At 36.5% G+C, this 17,846-nt stretch overlaps 1 pseudogene; it reads left to right on the forward strand.

Annotated features, from left to right (window-relative positions):
* Window positions 1–4,270: 4,270 nt before the first annotated feature.
* On the forward strand, window positions 4,271–15,017 carry LOC132422418 (cytoskeleton-associated protein 2 pseudogene; annotated as a pseudogene).
* Window positions 15,018–17,846: the final 2,829 nt, after the last annotated feature.

Consider the following 17,846-nt stretch of genomic DNA (forward strand, 5'->3'; position numbering starts at 1 on the left):
TTTAATGGCAGCCTGCAGGGTCTCCTGAGAGGTTGGAAGAAGTGAGGCTGCACTTCGATTGCACCGTCTTTCACAGTAGATGTTAAATCCAAAATATCCTAGGGAAACATTAAGGTCACTTGTTCCACAGTTGGTAAAGAGAAAAGGTGTACGTTCCATCTCTTTCCAAAGCTCAAGTTCAACTTTTAACCCTTGCTAAGTATTAAAGTACAGCTATATCTGCTTTCAAATCCCTCCAATCATATCATGTGCCTCTTTATAGAGTGAGGAAAGCACTATGGGTTTGTAGAAGAGAAAATGTGCTGGCTTGAAACCTAAAATCTTTTGAAATTGATTTGAAATGCTTACCAAATGATTCCTGTAGTGAACTCAAATCTGGAAATGGGTATTTATGAAAATTTGAGGATTCATTTAGAAAAGAGGTTCTGTTACATTTAGAAAAGCGTATGCTCTCACATCCTACACTATACTCTGCAAAAGATGTTACATTTCATACCTAAAGTTACTATCTTCTTTTCAATAAGTCAATTGAACAACATTGGTTGAAGGTCCATTCTGTGCTGCCTCCTGGCTGTTGTATCATTTAAGAAGCTCACAAAATTTGTGGAAGTTATAAAACAATAAAGGCATGCAAGCATCTTAATACCAGTACAATCAATATAGAACCAAATGCTAGACAATAATCACCAAGGGAACCTTGGTTAAGGTAAATTCTTGGCAAGATAAAGAGAACACCAAAAGATCAAAAAATAAAAACATATCTGTAGTATTTGGGAGATAGTGATATAAAAGGCTGTTGGGAGTGAAAGTTATATGTTTGCGAACTAAGTTGTAAAGCATAATGAAAGCATTAAGGTACAAGGGATGGCAAACCTTGAATGCCGGAATAAGCATCATGGACTCACTCTGCACTCATTCTTTGGACAAGGCTGGCAGCAAAGTATTACACAGACTAGCAAGAGATGAAAGAAGCTGAAAATAGATGAGCCAGCTGGAGTTGTTGAGTTGATTCAGGCATGCAGTCTAGAATACTATTAATAAGAATGAAGAATAGAGACCTGTGGAAACTTTAAGACAAACTGCCCAGCAACTGAAAGGAAAGACAGGGATCACAGCCAAATTTACTAAAAATGCATAATTGCCCTTCATTTCTGTTCAATAATATGAATATAATTCATAATATCACAAAGGGTAATTTTTAATTCTAATGATTAATTCAAAGCATTTAACTGAGAAGACTTAGCTGTTCATGTAATTCTGTCTCTATGACTGGACATTCTAAATTACACAGATCAATAGGAAATCTCAACAGTGATAAGAAAGCAGAGAGAAACTAAATGTCTTAACTTCAGTTCTTTCACAGAGATAAATGATTTTTAAAGGCACCCATTGAAATTTTAGAATGTTCTGATGATAAACAATAATAAAAAATAACAAATAATATTTATGCTGTACTTACCATGTGTCTATCCCATGTTAAGCATTTGCATAAGTCATTTCATCTATTCTTCAAAAAATCCATTTGGGATAAAATCTGTAATTATCTCCATATTATAGGATACACAATTTGACACTAAGAGAGGAAACTACCATAGTCATAGAGTTACTAAGTGGCAAAACCTGAAGAGACAGAAACGGGTCTGCCTATTGACAAACTCTGCCCTTAGCTATAGACATGGTCCTGAAACAATCTTTTGTTGCACTCCTTGCTTGGTAGACTTCAAAGACCACATGACAGGATTTAAGATACCTGAGTATTAAACTCTTGTCTTTACTACTGTTTCTGTGACTTTGGGCAAGTCAATTCATCTTGATGGCTCACAATCTCCCCGTATATGAAATGAAGAGATTGGGGGAACTCAGATTCCTTTAAGCAATAAAATTATATGATTAAATGATATTTACCATATAATTAAGTTTTCAGAACTGCAAAGATTTATAAATTGTTCTTATTCTAATTTTGGTATTCAGATCAATAATGATTCCTTGTTTCCATTTAGTCAGAGAGTTAAGGATACTTGCTGCTTGATGGCAACCTCAATTTTAATTACTCAGCTTTGTAGTTGTAGAAAAGTACTTATTTGTTTTTGAAGCATATTATTTTGCCCTGCTCATTCTGTCTGTTGTATTTTTATTCTGGATGGCATTATGTAGAAGAGCTTAGCATCTTTACTTCAGCATTAATACTCAATCATGAGTTATCAGTGAAGCTTCTGATATTACAACAGTAAACCCATTTAGTGCATATATACATTTAGAAAGAACACATTTAGCCTGGATTACACTTGCACTCTACAATTAAGATTCAGTCCCTTCCAGAAAATTATAACTATGAGAAAAGTGCATGGTGAGGTTGGAAAAAGAGTTTAAATTATGGTTTTTAGTTTTAAAATCACAGATATGCATACATACACACATATATAAAAGATATTTTTGCTACTCCACTTCTGGTAGTAATCTGAGTCACAACTTGCACTTGTTTGAGTTTGGCAGTAACTGTTTTCTTAAAATGTTAAGCATAAGCTCTCTGGATATATTCCAAAAGCTAATAGCAAATATACTTAGATAAATTAATGTATAAATAAATTACTAAGATTAAAGCAAATATCATGGGATTCTGTTAGTCATAATAAAAGTAAGAACTAATATATTTTACATGTACTGATTTTTCTTTTAAGAAGAAAACAAATGCAACAACATAAAAACATACATCTGGTTCAGGTTTTTCCAAAATATCAGGAATAACAATATTTGATTCTTTCCAGAATATGAGTATCCAACTGGTCTCATTATGATACCCCACAACACTGGTATATCTTCTTCTATTACATATAAGTTGATAGAATTTTTTTTAACCTCCTTTGAAACATGGGAAGCAAAGTGACATCAAGTTGAACATACATTTCACTGGCACTAATTCAACTCTGTGTGTTTCAAAAAGTTACTAGCAAGCTAAAAATATCTATTTCAGTAGTTGGAACAACTAATCTCTCTTTACCTAAGCTTAGGCATGAGAGGGGGGACCCAAATTTTCTGTTTTTCCTGAGTCTTCATCCCACTGTGTGTCTCAGTAGGAGCACCTCACTGGGTTTAATGTATTGTGCATGTATAAAGGTATATATTGTACAACATGTGTTCAAATAGTAGCCTAATGACTTCAACATAGTGTCAACCAAAAGAAACAAAGAAACAAACACAGTAATCTGATCCCCAGGTGAAGAAATAACTAGCTTTGTTGGAGTCACTAAAACTCTTTGTATCTCCAATGTAGTGCTCTCCCAAGGAGGTTTCAGTGGTAAGCTTGCTAATATGCCATTTTTTGGTTTTGTCTACTGGACTTTAGTATAAAATTTGTACTAATGTGTAACTCACCTAGATTGTGTTCTTCAATTAGGCATGCATTTCAATTGCCACTTTATATAGCAATCTGAGCACACATTGCTGTTGATTTTTCCCCCATTCTTTGCTACAATTCCATACAACTAAAATAATCTTTCTGATAAATTCTGAAGATAATATGTATAGATCTGAAGACATGAATTCTCCAGGATACAGGTGCCAGACTATCTGGTCCATTTGGATGGAGGAATATGAAATGTGGATTCGATCCTGAGGTGAAGACCACAGACTCTGTGGTTGCCTGTGAATTCCCAGCCTGTGCATGCCAGAAGACATCTTATGTGTACAGAAAATTAAAGAACTAGTCTCTCTCCTGCATTCAGTCCTTTGGAAGGCTTTGGGGAGACCTACTGGGTGTCAGGAGCTCTGATGGGCAAAATTTCCACCAGATCAAGTGGTTGAGAAAGAGTGGACTCTCCTCTTGCTTTCACCCAGAGACCTGGACAACAAAGATCTCCATGTCTCTCCACCACTTTCACAACCAACCCACCTCTAGCCTTTGCTTCTATGTAACTGAAAATTAACCAAATGGACATCAAAACTCTTCCAAGTAACTCATGACTGAAGATGAAATCAAAACAAACTGCAGATTACTTAAAATTAACACAAATAAACCTATTTCATATCGAAACATAAGAACACTTTGCCCTATGTATTTATTAAGAACTTTGTTCTATGTATTTATTAAGAACTTTGGAACTCAGCAACTGGAGCCAATGGGTACCTCTAAAGACAAGCATCCAGAAGAGAGGTCAAAGGTGAAGATTTTCATAGTCCTGAATCTGGAACATTTTAACCCCTCTTGGACTCCAAAGGAATTCTAGAACAAAGTTTGCTCTCTCTAGAGATGCTCACCAAAAGAGCTTTGAACATGGGGATACCAGACAAAGCTGATGGAGATGGTGGAGTGCACTATGGAAGAAGATTAGGTCTCTGCATATCGAATGGTAGTCACCAAACAAGACAAGAAAAATAAATTACATACAATATGTTATATATTATAATACATATGTGAATACATTTTATATTTTTTACTAATATGGTTAGAGCATCAACATGCTAAATAATATTTCAATACAGTCATCTTTGGCATTGTGCTGACTGTTAGTCATATAAAATTAGACTTTACATACAGTGTTCATTTTGTCAGTATAAAGGTATTTTTGTTGAGAGAAAATATAACTTTTTAATTTAGCAATTTATTAGCTAGATCTGTAATTTTTAAATATTTAGATTTTGAAATGTGGGCCTCTGTTTGTGTTTTTGTAGCAGGCCTTGCAAATATGAGTGGCAGGCTTGTTTTTCTTATGTTATTTTTCAATCAAAATGTATTCAGAGAAAAGAAAAATACATGTGCTTTACACATGTATTTAAACTGAAGTAAGAACTTTTTTGATCCAGCACCATTACCAGAACACAACTCAGGATGTAAAGCCAGTAACAGATATAATAATGAAAAGAGTAGAAATCAGTACTTCATTTTTACTTTTATTTAAATATCTATTTTTGGAGTTTGTTCATATTGATGAGCTTTATCCTCTAGTTATGAATGCAGGAGGAATATTTTTAACTTAAACATGTATTTCTTCAAAAGAGAATTTATATGAATGAAACTTAATATTGGCAAATGGGCTTTATTCAATATAGATTTCTAAAATGAGATAGTAATGTTATGTATTACTCATAAAAACAATTTTACATCTACAAATAGTGTTTAAAGAAGCTGTTGTTATAATTGCACAGTAATTTTACTGTAATTGTGATATTGGTAACTTTTTAGGAAGCTGAAGGCACGCTATAAAACTGTGTAATGCCCTCTGTGAAAATGTGTGTGGTAGATCCCCTTGATATATAATTAAATGTGTCCATAAAAATAAAATCATAAAAACCTTCCTCTCCTTTAAAATCAGAACAGGCCCATTTGTCAGAAGTACAATGCTTTTCTAAACCACGTGTGGAAATACCATCTGCCCCACAAATTGTTTAACATTTCTTAAGACATCAGAAATTGCTTATGGTAAGGAGTTCAGTACACCAGCACCCATATCCACAGAGAACATTTCAAAAGGTGTAATGACCAAGCAAATATTATATATGTTCAACAGTTCTACTCCTAGAAACTTCAACTAAACTCATAATTTAGGGATGAGACAAATTCAAATCAATTTGTGTATAATTCAACTATTAATGGATATATTAAAAAAAAGACTGGTTTCTTTTCATCATCACTCACTTGAGAAGAAAGAATGTGGCTCAGAATTAAATGACATGATGGATATCAAATGTTAGTTCAGGAATTTGCCTAATCACAGATTCCTTTGTGGAACACAAATATTACCTTAGGATTTTGCCCATAATTGGATGGCAATTTTTTAATAGCTACTTCATTAAAAATACTCTTTTCTTTAAAATGTTTTAGTCAAACTGGAAGCTGCATTGTTCCACTATCTAACTAGTATCTCTGTAATAGCATAAAGTCGAGAGAATACAGCACGCCTGGTGCACCTAAACAATAACTTTCTGTTTCTGTATTTATAGAGAGAAAGTCTCTTCAGTAGCTCCTTGCTGAAAAACAATTTGAAAGATAAATAATGGTTACCTGTTTTGGGAGAGATGGCTTTCCAGCAATACATTTATATGAAATTCTAGAAAATGAATGTGACCAATTTATAATTATATACATATAGCAATTGGAAAGAACTATGAGTAAAGACACATACAGGGACATATCTCATATTGAAATAGTGAAAAGCAACATGAAGTCCAATGTGAACACATTATACTTCTGGAGAAGCTGATTTAATTTGAATTAACTCTTAATATCTAAAAAGTGTTTGTTCTCTTCCCAACCAGTTTCCTAGAGGCTTCAAAATAATGAGTGCTATGCTCGTGTAAATGTGCACACAGTTCATTCTGTCTTTACTAAGTTCATTCTTATATTCCTGTAAATTGCTGGTAGTGTCTTTATTCTTGGTATATTTTAGTTAAGGGAATAACATAGAGTTTTATGTGTGCCATTGTTGCAGGTTATAGCACTGTATGTTTAAAAAAAAAAGAAAAAGACAGTGAATATACTTGGATACTTGGATATGTGAACAAATATTTAAACACAGAATGAAAACATCCTTGATTTGAATCTATTTTTTAATGTAACAGAAATAAAATGGACAAATATCACATACAAATGATAGCTCAGGCCACACTCATGATTCTGCCTGAGAAGAGCCTGTGCCTCTGGCACGAAAGATGCAACTACATAGTGAAAGGGCTCGTGGCTGTTAGATTAATACTCTTGCCACAGATAACCTGCGAGACCCAGGAAGAGAGTGAAGCCAGGACAGGACACCACAGTCAATCCTGTGAGCCTTTCTGTGAGAGGAAAATATTGGCAAGAATTTTAGAAATTGTTCAAAATAACTGGGGTTGATAGAAAAAGAAAACCGAGTGAGCTGAGACAATGTAGTATGGTTGAAAGGAAGTATTTGTATGGGGTGTGGAGCATGTATGTATGTGTTTGGGTCTGTGTCTCTGTTTATGGGCATGGTATGTGAGTCCGTCAGATGTGTATTTTCTGTGAATTTTCTACCTTACTGTTAAACACACATTGGGAATTTGTGGCCATGATGCTTTTGGTAATACCAAATTAGTCTTAATGTTTAAGCACATATTTTTGAAGTCATTCATTATGACTACATGCTACCTGGAAATGAATTTCTTTCAAAAGTATTTATAAAGAAAACAGTCAACAAAATCACACATGCTTTCTTCAAACATCTGGAACAAATTTTTTCCTTTCAATTTGTTCCATTTCAATTAAAAAAAAATAAACTAAAAGTGCTGTGTTCAGGATTTTCTTTTTTAGGGTTGGCATTTTCTTAGAATGGACATGAATATTCTTCAATTAAAGTTCATGCAATTAAAGTATGTGCAAAAAAAAAGACCTGAATCAATGCATTTCCAAAGTGAAACTAAAAGAAGAAAAAGAAATGGAATTTTGTGTGGTTATGCAATTTGGAATGCAGGAACTGGATCAGAGTATCCTAACAGAGAAAGAGGTCAGAAAGGCATTCTGGGAAGAAATGGAGACAGACCATGTGGCTGGGCACTGTGTAGAAACTGAGCTAACATAAGGAAGTGCCTGGGGACAGCAGAGGCAAAAAGGAATACAGGGAAAGTAAAATGTCTCATACAATTTTTAAGTCAATATATAAATTTCTCCCCCATTTCCTCTGTGAAACAAGTAACACTTACACACCACTCCGATGCTTTTAGAGTGAACTCACTGGGGGAAACTTAAACTGGTCCTAAATTTGAAATATGAGTTTGTAGAGGATGAAAGGCAGAAAAAGGACAAGCAAATAGCAAATATCTAGAATACATATGTTCTACAATGTTCTTTCCAGGTTTATTGTGGTATAATTGACTTAAAATATTATGTAAGTTTAAGGTATACAATGAGATGATTTATACATGCATATATATATATATATATACATAGCAAAATGTTACCACAATAAGGTTAGTTAGCACACCCTTCAACTCACAAGACTTCCATTTTGTGATTTCAATTGTTATGGTGGGAACATTTAAGTTTGACTCTCATAGCAACTTTCAAAGATGTTACCAGAAAACTACTAGAGCTCATCAATAAATTTGGTAAAGTTGCAGGATACAAAATTAATAAAGAAATCTCTTGAATTCCCATACACTAACAACAAAAGATCAGAAAGAGTAATTAAGGAAACAATCCCAGTGACCACTGTATCAAAAAGAATAAAATACCTAGGAATAAACCTACCTAAGGAGACAAAAGACCTGTACTCAAAAAACTATAAGATACTGATGAAAGAAATCAAAGATGACACAAACAGATGGAGAGAAATACCATGTTATTGGATTAGAAGAATCAATATTGTCAAAATGACTATACTACCGAAAGCAATCTACAGATTCAATGTAATCCCTATCAAATTACCAATGATATTTTTCATAGGACTAGAACAAATAACTTAAAAATTTGTATGGAAACACAAAAGAACCTGAATAGCCAAAGCAATCTTGAGAAAGAAAAATGGAGCTGGAGGAGTCAGGCACCCTGGCTTCAGACTATACTATAAAGCTACAATCATCAAAACAGTATGGTACTGGCACAAAAAGAGATATATAAATCAATGGACCAGGATAGAAAGCCCAGAAATAAAACCATGCACTTATGGTCAATTAATCTATGAAAAAAGAGGCAAGAATGTACAATGGAGAAAAGATAGTCTCTTCAATAAGTGGTGCTGGGAAAACTGTAAAGCTATATGTAAAAGAATGAAATTAGAACACTCCCTGACACCATACACAAAAATAAACTCAAAATGCATTAAAGACCTAAATGAAACACCAGATACTATAAAACTCCTAGAGGAAAACACAGGCAGAACACTCTTTGACATAAATCACAGCAATACTTTTTTGGATCCCTCTCCTAGAGTAATGGAAACAAAACCAAAAATAAACAAATGGGACCAAATTAAACTTAAAAGCTTTTCCACAACAAAGAAAACTATAAACAAAATAAAAGACAACCCACAGAATGGGAGAAAATATTTGCAAATGATGCTACTGACAAGGGATTAAATTTCAAAATATACAAACAGTTCATACAGCTTAATAAAATTTTTTAAAAAATCAAAAAATTGGCAGAAGACCTAAGTAGACAAAGAAGACATACAGATGGCCAACAGGCACATGAAAAGATGCTTAATGTCACTAATTATTAGAGAAATGCAAACTTCTTTATTCATTTTATCTATAGATGTACACCTTAGGTTGTTTCCATCTCTTGGCTATTGTAAATAATGCTGCTATGAATATGGGAGTAAAGATATCTTTTGAGTTAGAGTTTTTATTTTCTTCATATATATTCTCAGAAGTGGAATTGCTGGATAATATGACAATTATATTTTTAATTTTTTGAGGATCATCCATATTGTTTTGCAGTGGCTATATCAATCTATAATCCCACCAAACCCTTTTCTCCTCATCCATACCAGCACTTGTTATCTCTTTTATTTTTTATGATGCCTGTTCTAACAAGTGTGAGGTGATGTCCTATTGTGCTTTTAATATGCATTTCCTTACTTACTAGTAATGGTGAGCATTTTTCTATGTGCCTGCTGGCCTTTCTTATATCTTCTTTGGAGAAATGTCTATTCAGGTTCTTTGCCCATTTTTTAATTGTTTGGTTTATTTGCTACTGATTTGTATGAGTTCTCTATATATTTGGGGTATTATTCTCTAATCAGATATATGGTTTACATATAATTTTTTCCCATTCCATAGGTTGTTTTTTCACTTTGTTGATGATTTGCTGTGCAGAAGCTTTCTAGTTTGAAAACTTCTAGGGAAGTTTTCAACTATAATCTCTTCAAATATTTTCTCAGTCCCTTTCTTTTTCTCTTCTTCTTCTGGGACCCCTATAATTCGAATGTTAGTGCATTTAATGTTGTCCCAGAGGTCTCTAAGACTGTCCTCAGTTCTTTTCATTCTTTTTTCTTTATTCTTCTCTGCAGTAGGTATTTCCACTATTTTATCTTCTAGGTCACTTATCCGTTCTTCTGCCTCAGTTTTTCTGCTATTGATCCCTTCTAGAGTATTTTAAATTTCATTTATTGTGTTGTTCATCATTGCTTGTTTCATCTTTAGTTCTTCTAGGTCCTTGTTAAATGTTTCTTGCATTTTGTCTATTCTATTTCCAAGATTTTGGATCATCTTTACTATCATTATTCTGAATTCTTTTTCAGGTAGACTGCCTATTTCCTCTTCATTTGTTAGGTCTGGTGGGTTTTTATCTTGCTCCTTCACCTGCTGTGTGTTTTTCTGTCTTCTTATTTTGCTTATCTTACTGTGTTTGGGGTCTCCTTTTTGCAGGTTGAAGGTTCGTAGTTCCCGTTTTTTTTTGGTGTCTGTCCCCAGTGGCTAAAGTTGGTTCAGTGGGTTGTGTAGGCTTCCTGGTGGAGGGGACTAGTGCCTGTGTTCTGGTGGATGAGGCTGGATCTTGTCTTTCTGGTGGGCAGGTCCACGTCTGGTGGTGTGTTTTGGGGTGTCTGTGGCCTTATTATGATTTTAGGCAGCCTCTCTGCTAATGGGTGGGGTTGTGGTCCTGTCTTGCTAGTTGTCTGGCATAGGTAGTCCAGCACTGTAGCTTGCTGGTCATTGAGTGAAGTTGGGTGTTGGTGTTGAAATGGAGATCTCTGGGAGATTTTTGCCATTTGATATTACATGGAGCTGGGAGGTCTCTTGTGGACCAGGGTCCTGAAGTTGGCTCTCCCACGTCAGAGGCACAGCACTGACTCCTGGCTGCAGCACCAAGAGCCTTTCATCCACACGGCTCAGAATAAAAGGAGAAAAAGAAAGAAAGAAAGAAAGAAAGAAAGAAAGAAAGAAAGAAAGAAAGAAAGAAAGAAAGAAAGAAAGAAAGAAAGAAAGAAAGAAAGAAAGAAAGAAAGAAAGAAAGAAAGAGAGAGAGAGAGAGAGGGAGGGAGGGAGGGAGGGAGGGAGGAAGGAAGGAAAAATAAAATAAAGTAAGGTAAAATAAAATAAAGTTATTAAAATAAAAAATAATTATTAAGAAAAAAATGTTTTTTAAGTTAAAAAATAAATAAAATGGACAGACAGGACCCTAGGACAAATGGTGAAAGCAAAGCTATATATACAAAATCTCACACATCAAGTTGATTGTGGAGATTTAATCCACTGCTTCTGAGGCTGCTGGGAGAGATTTCCCTTCTCTTCTTTGTTTGCACAGCTCCAGGGCCTCAGCTTTGGATTTGGCCCCGCTTCTGCGTGTAGGTCACCTGAGGGCGCCTGTTCTTTGCTCAGACAGGACGGGGTTAAAGGAGCAGCTGATTCGGGGACTCTGGCTCACTCAGGCCGGGGGCAGGGAGGGGTGCGGATGTGGGGCGAGTCTGCGGTGGCAGAGGCCAGTGGGACGTTGCACCAGCCTGAGGCGCACCGTGCATTCTTCTGGGGAAGTTGTCCCTGGATCACGGGACCCTGGCAGTGGCGGGCTGCACAGGCTCCCGGGAGGGGAGGTATGGATAGTGACCTGTGCTCGCACACAGGCTTCTTGGTGGCAGCAGCAGCAGCCTTAGCGTCTCATGCCCGTCTTTGGGGTCTGCGCTGTTAGCCACTGCTCGCGCCCGTCTCTCAAGCTCCTTTAAGCAGGCTCTTAATCCCCTCTTCTCGCGCACCAGGAAACAAAGAGGGAAGAAAAGGTCTCTTGCCTCTTGGCAGATCCAGACTTTTCCCCGGACTCCCTGCTTGCTAGCCGTGGTGCGCTAACCCCCTAAAGGCTGTGTTCATGCTGCCAGTCCTCTCCCTGTGATCCAACCGAAGCCCGAGCCTCAGCTCCCAGCCCCCGCCCGCCCTGGCAGGTGAGCAGACAAGCTTCTCGGGCTGGTGAGTGCCGGTCGGCACCGATCCTCTGTGCGGGAATCTCTCCGCTTTGCCGTCAGCACCTCTGTTGCTGTGTTCTCCTCCGCGGCTTTGAAGCTTCCCCCTCCACCACCCGCAGTCTCCGCCCGCAAAGGGGCTTCCTAGTGTGTGGAAACCTTTCCTCCTTCACAGCTCCCTCCCACTGGTGCAGGTCCTGTCCCTATCCTTTTGTCTCTGTTTATTCTTTTTTCTTTTGCCCTACCCAGGTACGTGGGGAGTTTCTTGCCTTTTGGGAGGTCTGAGGTCTTCTGCCAGCGTTCAGTAGGTGTTCTGTAGGAGTTGTTCCACGTGTAGATGTATTTCTGATGTATTTGTGGGGAGGAAGGTGATCTCCGCGTCTTACTCTTCCGCCATCTTCCCCCTCTCGGCTACTGATTTTTGTATGTTATTTTGTATCCTGAAAATCTACTGAATTCATTGATTAGATCTAACAGTTTTTTGGTTGAGTCTTTAGGATATTTTTATCTATAAAATCATGCCATCTGCAAATAGAGACTATTCTATTTCTTCCTTTCCAATTCTGATACTTCTTTTATTTTTTTCTTGCCTGATTGCTTTAGCTAGGACTTCCAATATTATGTTGAATAAGAGTGGTGAGAGTGGTTTCCCTACCTTAGTGGAAACATTTTCAACCTTTCACCACTGAGTATGCCGTTAACTGTGGGCCTGTTATAGACAGCTTTTATTATGTTAAGATATGTCCTTTCTATGCCTAACTTGTTAAGAGTTTTTATTGCGACGGGATGTTGAATTTTGTCAAATGCTTTCCCTGTATCTATTAAGATGATCATATAATTTTTGTATCACGTTCAATATCAGGTCAGAGGAGATTGGACATAGACATAGAATAAGAACATTTGTAGTATCTACTCCACATAAAAATATCAGCTGGAGAATGGATAAATAACTTGTGGTATAGTCATATGCTACAATAATATACAGTACTGATATAAATAAATCATGCCTTAACATCAAAGTGGATGAATCTCAGGAATAGAATGGTGAGAGAAAAAAAGCAAGTTAGAAGATACAATATGGGCAGTGTGCAGCTGCGCTAGCTTAAGGGAGTCTGTGGTGGTTGAGGTGGAGACGCATCCCCCTGCCTGGAGCTGCGATAAGCACCCCAGCCGTGCCCCAGGACCTGCAGCTGCCCCCGAGTCAGAGGGCCCAGTCTGCTGTTCAGAGAGCAAAGAAGACAAAAACTCAAGGAGCATCTGTTAAAAAGAAAAACTTTTTGCATACAAACAGGAAAATCAGATATTGTCCAGTGGTAGAGACCAGAGAGTGAAGACATCTGAAGGCCAGATCGAAGAAGAGACAAAAGTTCTGAAACTTAAGGCAAAAGTGGTTGATAAAGAGAATGTCGGTAGACTTACAGGGATCAAGAATAATATAACAATGGAAAAAAACTGTATTCCTTTAAAAGCTTCTAATGAATTAACCAATTCAACTATAGCAATTGATACACCTAATTTTGAGGATAATAATCAAACTCTGCCATTGTTACCAATTAAAGATGACCCCCAAAGTCAACATATGATGTTAAGTCAAGCATTTCACCTTAAAAACAACAGTAAAAAGAAACAAATGACTACAGAAAAACCAAAGCAAGGTGCTAACATGCCCAAATGCCCAAGAAACCTGTGCTTGGATCTTATCATAGCCAAATTGTTCAGTCTAAGATCAATTCCTTTAGAAAACCTCTACAAGTCAAAGATGAGAGTTCTGTAACAATGAAGAAACTTTCAGCTACTGTCTCTAAAGCCACAAAGTCTCAGCTTGTACATGCCAGCAGTGTACCAGTGAAAAGTGATAGAGCCTCACATATGACGACTGCCACTAAATTTGTGAGCACTACATCTCAGAGCAGTCAACCTGTACAACCTTCTATTAGCAGTCACCACAGTAATAACCAGGATGCCATGAAACAAGGCATCAGTCTGCCAGTGTTACAGTTTGGAAAGGGCCTCGAGAGAAAGAATTATTACAGTTAAATACACTTTCATCTACTATCAAAACCAGTTCTTCTCAGGACATAAAAAGAAATAAGACACTATCAAGAAGCATGACATCTGAAATGGTAGCCAGACCTGCTTTGTCTTCTAATACTAAACTGACAGAAAAGTCAAAAAGCATTGACCACCACAGACATACCATGGTGAAAGCAGCTATTGATAGTAGATGGACTCAGCCCAGAGAAACTGCAGAGGAGAGAAAGGCTCATCCGAGTGAGTGGAAAGCTGGCAAAGGAAGAGTGATGAAAAGGCCTCCGAGCTCAGTGGTTACCCAGCCTGAGCCCGAAGCACAAAATGAAAAACTAGTTGGTCCTTCTGGACTACCATGGCAGAAGAAGATGAACAACGATTGTTTACTGGAAAAGTAAACAAGACATTTTCTGAATGCCTATACCTGATTAATGAGGGATGTCCAAAAGAAGAAGTATTGGTTACACTGAATGACCTGATTAAAAATATTCCAGATGCCAAAAAACATGTTAAATATTGGATATGCCTTGCACATATTGAACCACTTACAAGTCTACTGAAAATATTTTTGCAATCTATGAGAAGGCCATTCTGGCAGGAGCTCAGCCTACTGAAGATATGCGACATGCCATTGTTGACATTCTGACAATGAAGAGTCAAGAAAAAGTTAAATTTGGAGAAAATATTTAGGAGGCTTGTGCAACCAAGGAACAAATCCAAGAAAACACCATTGACGATATAAGTGTTAATCTGGGGTCAGAAAAACCAGAAATAGAAAATAAGCATCCTAGGAATGTGGTATTTCAAGGTTGTGAAAAAGAGCAAGATGACAAAACAAAAGATCCAACCAGTGATATTAAAACCCCCAATACAGAAACTAGGACAGGTTGCTTAATTAAATATAATGTGTCTACTTCTCCATACTTGCAAAGTGCAAAAAAGAAGATGCAGTTTAACAAAACCAATTCTGCATTTAAAGAGCTAAAGTTTCTCACACCAGTTGGACGTTCACAACGTCTTCAAGAGAAGACTTCTAAATTGCCAGATATGTTAAAAGACCATTATCCTTGTGTGTCTTCACTGGAACAGTTAACAGAGTTGGGAAGTGAAACTGACGCTTTTGTGTGCCGCATGTACTCAGAGAAGTGAAGCTCTGATAGGAGTGGGGTTGTATTATTCCGAGGGTGTTTGGTTGGTTGGTTTGTTGTGTCTTTGCATGTCCCTTAGGTCAGGAGTTGCCGAGTACCTAAGTATTCACAGCAGTCAGCACTCTTACTAATGTCCACTCTAAAGCAGGTGTTGCCTTCTGTGAGTCGGAAAGCTAATCCTACCTTGTCAATCTCAATAGACTGACTTTTTCTCTAACACAGGTAAATTTTGTGAAGACAGAGTTAGCTTGTTTTGTCACCCAATTCTAGTAGCCCAGACTGCTGTGGGCTCCTGTGTCCCTGGGACTCTGCCCCTGGTTCTTCATTGTCATTCTCCAGCAAAGCCAGTGAGTCTGCATATGTGGTCTCTTGGCCTCTTTTTTATTGTAGCCAAGGTCCCCGAGAGGGATAGTTAACTAAATACTCCATTTCTAAGAGAAGATACTTTGTTGGAAGAAAGAAAAGGTGCCAAACCTAGTGGGCATTCAGAACTTTAAATCTGAGTTCCTTTCTTTAGGTCCTTTTCTAACTTGACTATCTAAAATGTTAAAAATTTTAACTTCCATTGCTTTGCTTGATATAGTTTATAGACTAATAGAAGGGAGTTAGAGAAGGAATATATAATATTTCATAAATGTCATCCTAGTTTAGGTAGTATTTCTAAAATAACTAATACTTAAACTTGATCTCTTCCTTGTAATATAAAAACTTCATCATGTTTCCTAAAACATGATAGTCATACACAGTAAGTAGGTCTCTGCTCCCCACAATAAATACCACCAGTAAAATTGTTTTGTTAAGTCTCTGAACTAATACTTAAATGGCATACATCCTTTACCAACTCTACAGTTTCAAGTAAGGATTTAGTCATTGTAAAAGATTAGATAGTTTTAAAACTGAATAATATGAATGTGGTTGAAAATCACATACTTATTTATGTTCACTAATTCCATTTGTATAATAGGGCCAATCTTTGTTCTATTTATTGTCTTACGTTCTAGAGAGTAGGGTTTTATTCCTTTTAAACTGTGTACCTAATACATATACAATAAATGAAAAGATCTATATAACAATAAAAAAAAGAAGATACAACATGATTCCATTTTTGTGAACTTCAAAACCGTGCAAAACCAAAGAATATTGTTTAGATGTACAACCCTATGTGGTAAATGTTTCAAAAAGTATTAGTTAATACACTTAGTGATTTTTTTTCACTGTGAGTAGAGAAGAATGGGATCTGGAATGAACCCTCAGAAACCTCAACGTTTTGGATTATTTTCTGTGTTTTTTTTTTCCTTAAGGTAGATAGTGAATAAAAGGGTGTTTGTATTTTTATTCTTTATACTGAATCATATGTTATAAGTACTATTTTGTATTTCAACTTTAATACTAGCAATTTTGAAAAAAGAAAAAGAAAAAATTAAGGATAATCATAACTAGAAAATAATTAATATGTAGATTTTTAAAAAATCATTGGAGAAGGGAGGAAGGTCAAAGGAAGAACTCAATCCAAATTCAAGAAAAGGAAAGCTAAAGGATGAATAGATAAATAAGATCTCAGCAAGTAGAAAAGGAAAATATACAAAGTTCCCTTTGGAGAAGGGAACAGCTGCCAGGGAATGGCAAGGAAACTGGTGGCTTTACTGTGAAACTGAGAAAGCCAAAGATGTGAGACAAGCCTGAAAATAGAGATAGTAACCTGAAAGGATTTCAGTGCTCAGTGGATAAGTTTGTGAGGTTTGTTTTTGTTTTCTTTTGTTTTATGTATAAGAAACATTGGAAGTCTGTTAAGATTTTTAAAATAGTATATCCTCAATATATTATGTTTGAAAGCCAACTGGTTGTCCTGTGGAAGAAGAATTGGAAAGAGAAGTTCAGAAACAGGAAGAACTGTGAGGGACTCAAAAGCATTGTGACTTGACTTACTTTTCACATTTAATGCAAGCACTGTTTTCTAGCATTTATGCTTAGACCTTCTGCAGAAAATGCACTTCTGCAATGTGACTTGCTCAATACCCTGGGCTCTATGGCTCGAGGCATTTCCTCTGCATTTGAAATTCTTGCAGTCTAAATGTTTACTGTAGTAAACATTGTTGGTTTCTTTCCTCAGAAAATACAGAGGAAAAAGCTAAGATGGAGAAACAAACAAACAAAAAAATCAGGTAAGAAAAAGAAGAGTGAGTGATAGATAGCCCAGTAGGGAGGGCAAGAACAGGAGGGGACTGGGAACTACAAAACATAGCTCAGAGAGGCTGGCTGGCCTTAAGTAAAGCACTTAACCTCTGCTCCCTTCAGTTTCTTCACCTGTAAAAAGGGAAGTTCAGCTAGATGACCCAAAATCCCTCCAGAAAAATAAATGGATGATTTATTCTGTAATAGCATGATTCTATTACATCATATGATTCTACTGAAAAGGTCCAAATTCATTCTTGAAGAGCTTTCCTTGTGTTTAAGATATTAAAGCAAGTATTAAAATAATGCTAAAAATATATTATATGATTATATGTCTGAATTTCAACTTTAGTTTCATAGTTTTCTGTTTTTCAGGGGTTTAATTTGGATCTAGGAACAAAATGAAACATTAATAACTGCCACAGCCTCCTGGCAAGTTATTATTTTGTGATAGAGAGCAAGAGGAGGAATGCAATGATCTGCTCAGCACTGCTCATCATCACATTTTCGAGACCAGAATTCAATGATATTTTTTTCCCTTTGCTGCATTAAAATGATGGCATTTTTCTTAAAACATACAGGGCTTTTAATTCTGTAAAGATTGGCCTATTTAAGGTGCCAACTATTTCAAAAAGAACAGTCATTTTAGAAAGCAGCA

The sequence above is a fragment of the Delphinus delphis genome, chromosome 3 (assembly GCF_949987515.2).
Source record: "Delphinus delphis chromosome 3, mDelDel1.2, whole genome shotgun sequence".
In the NCBI taxonomy this organism is placed as follows: domain Eukaryota; kingdom Metazoa; phylum Chordata; class Mammalia; order Artiodactyla; family Delphinidae; genus Delphinus; species Delphinus delphis.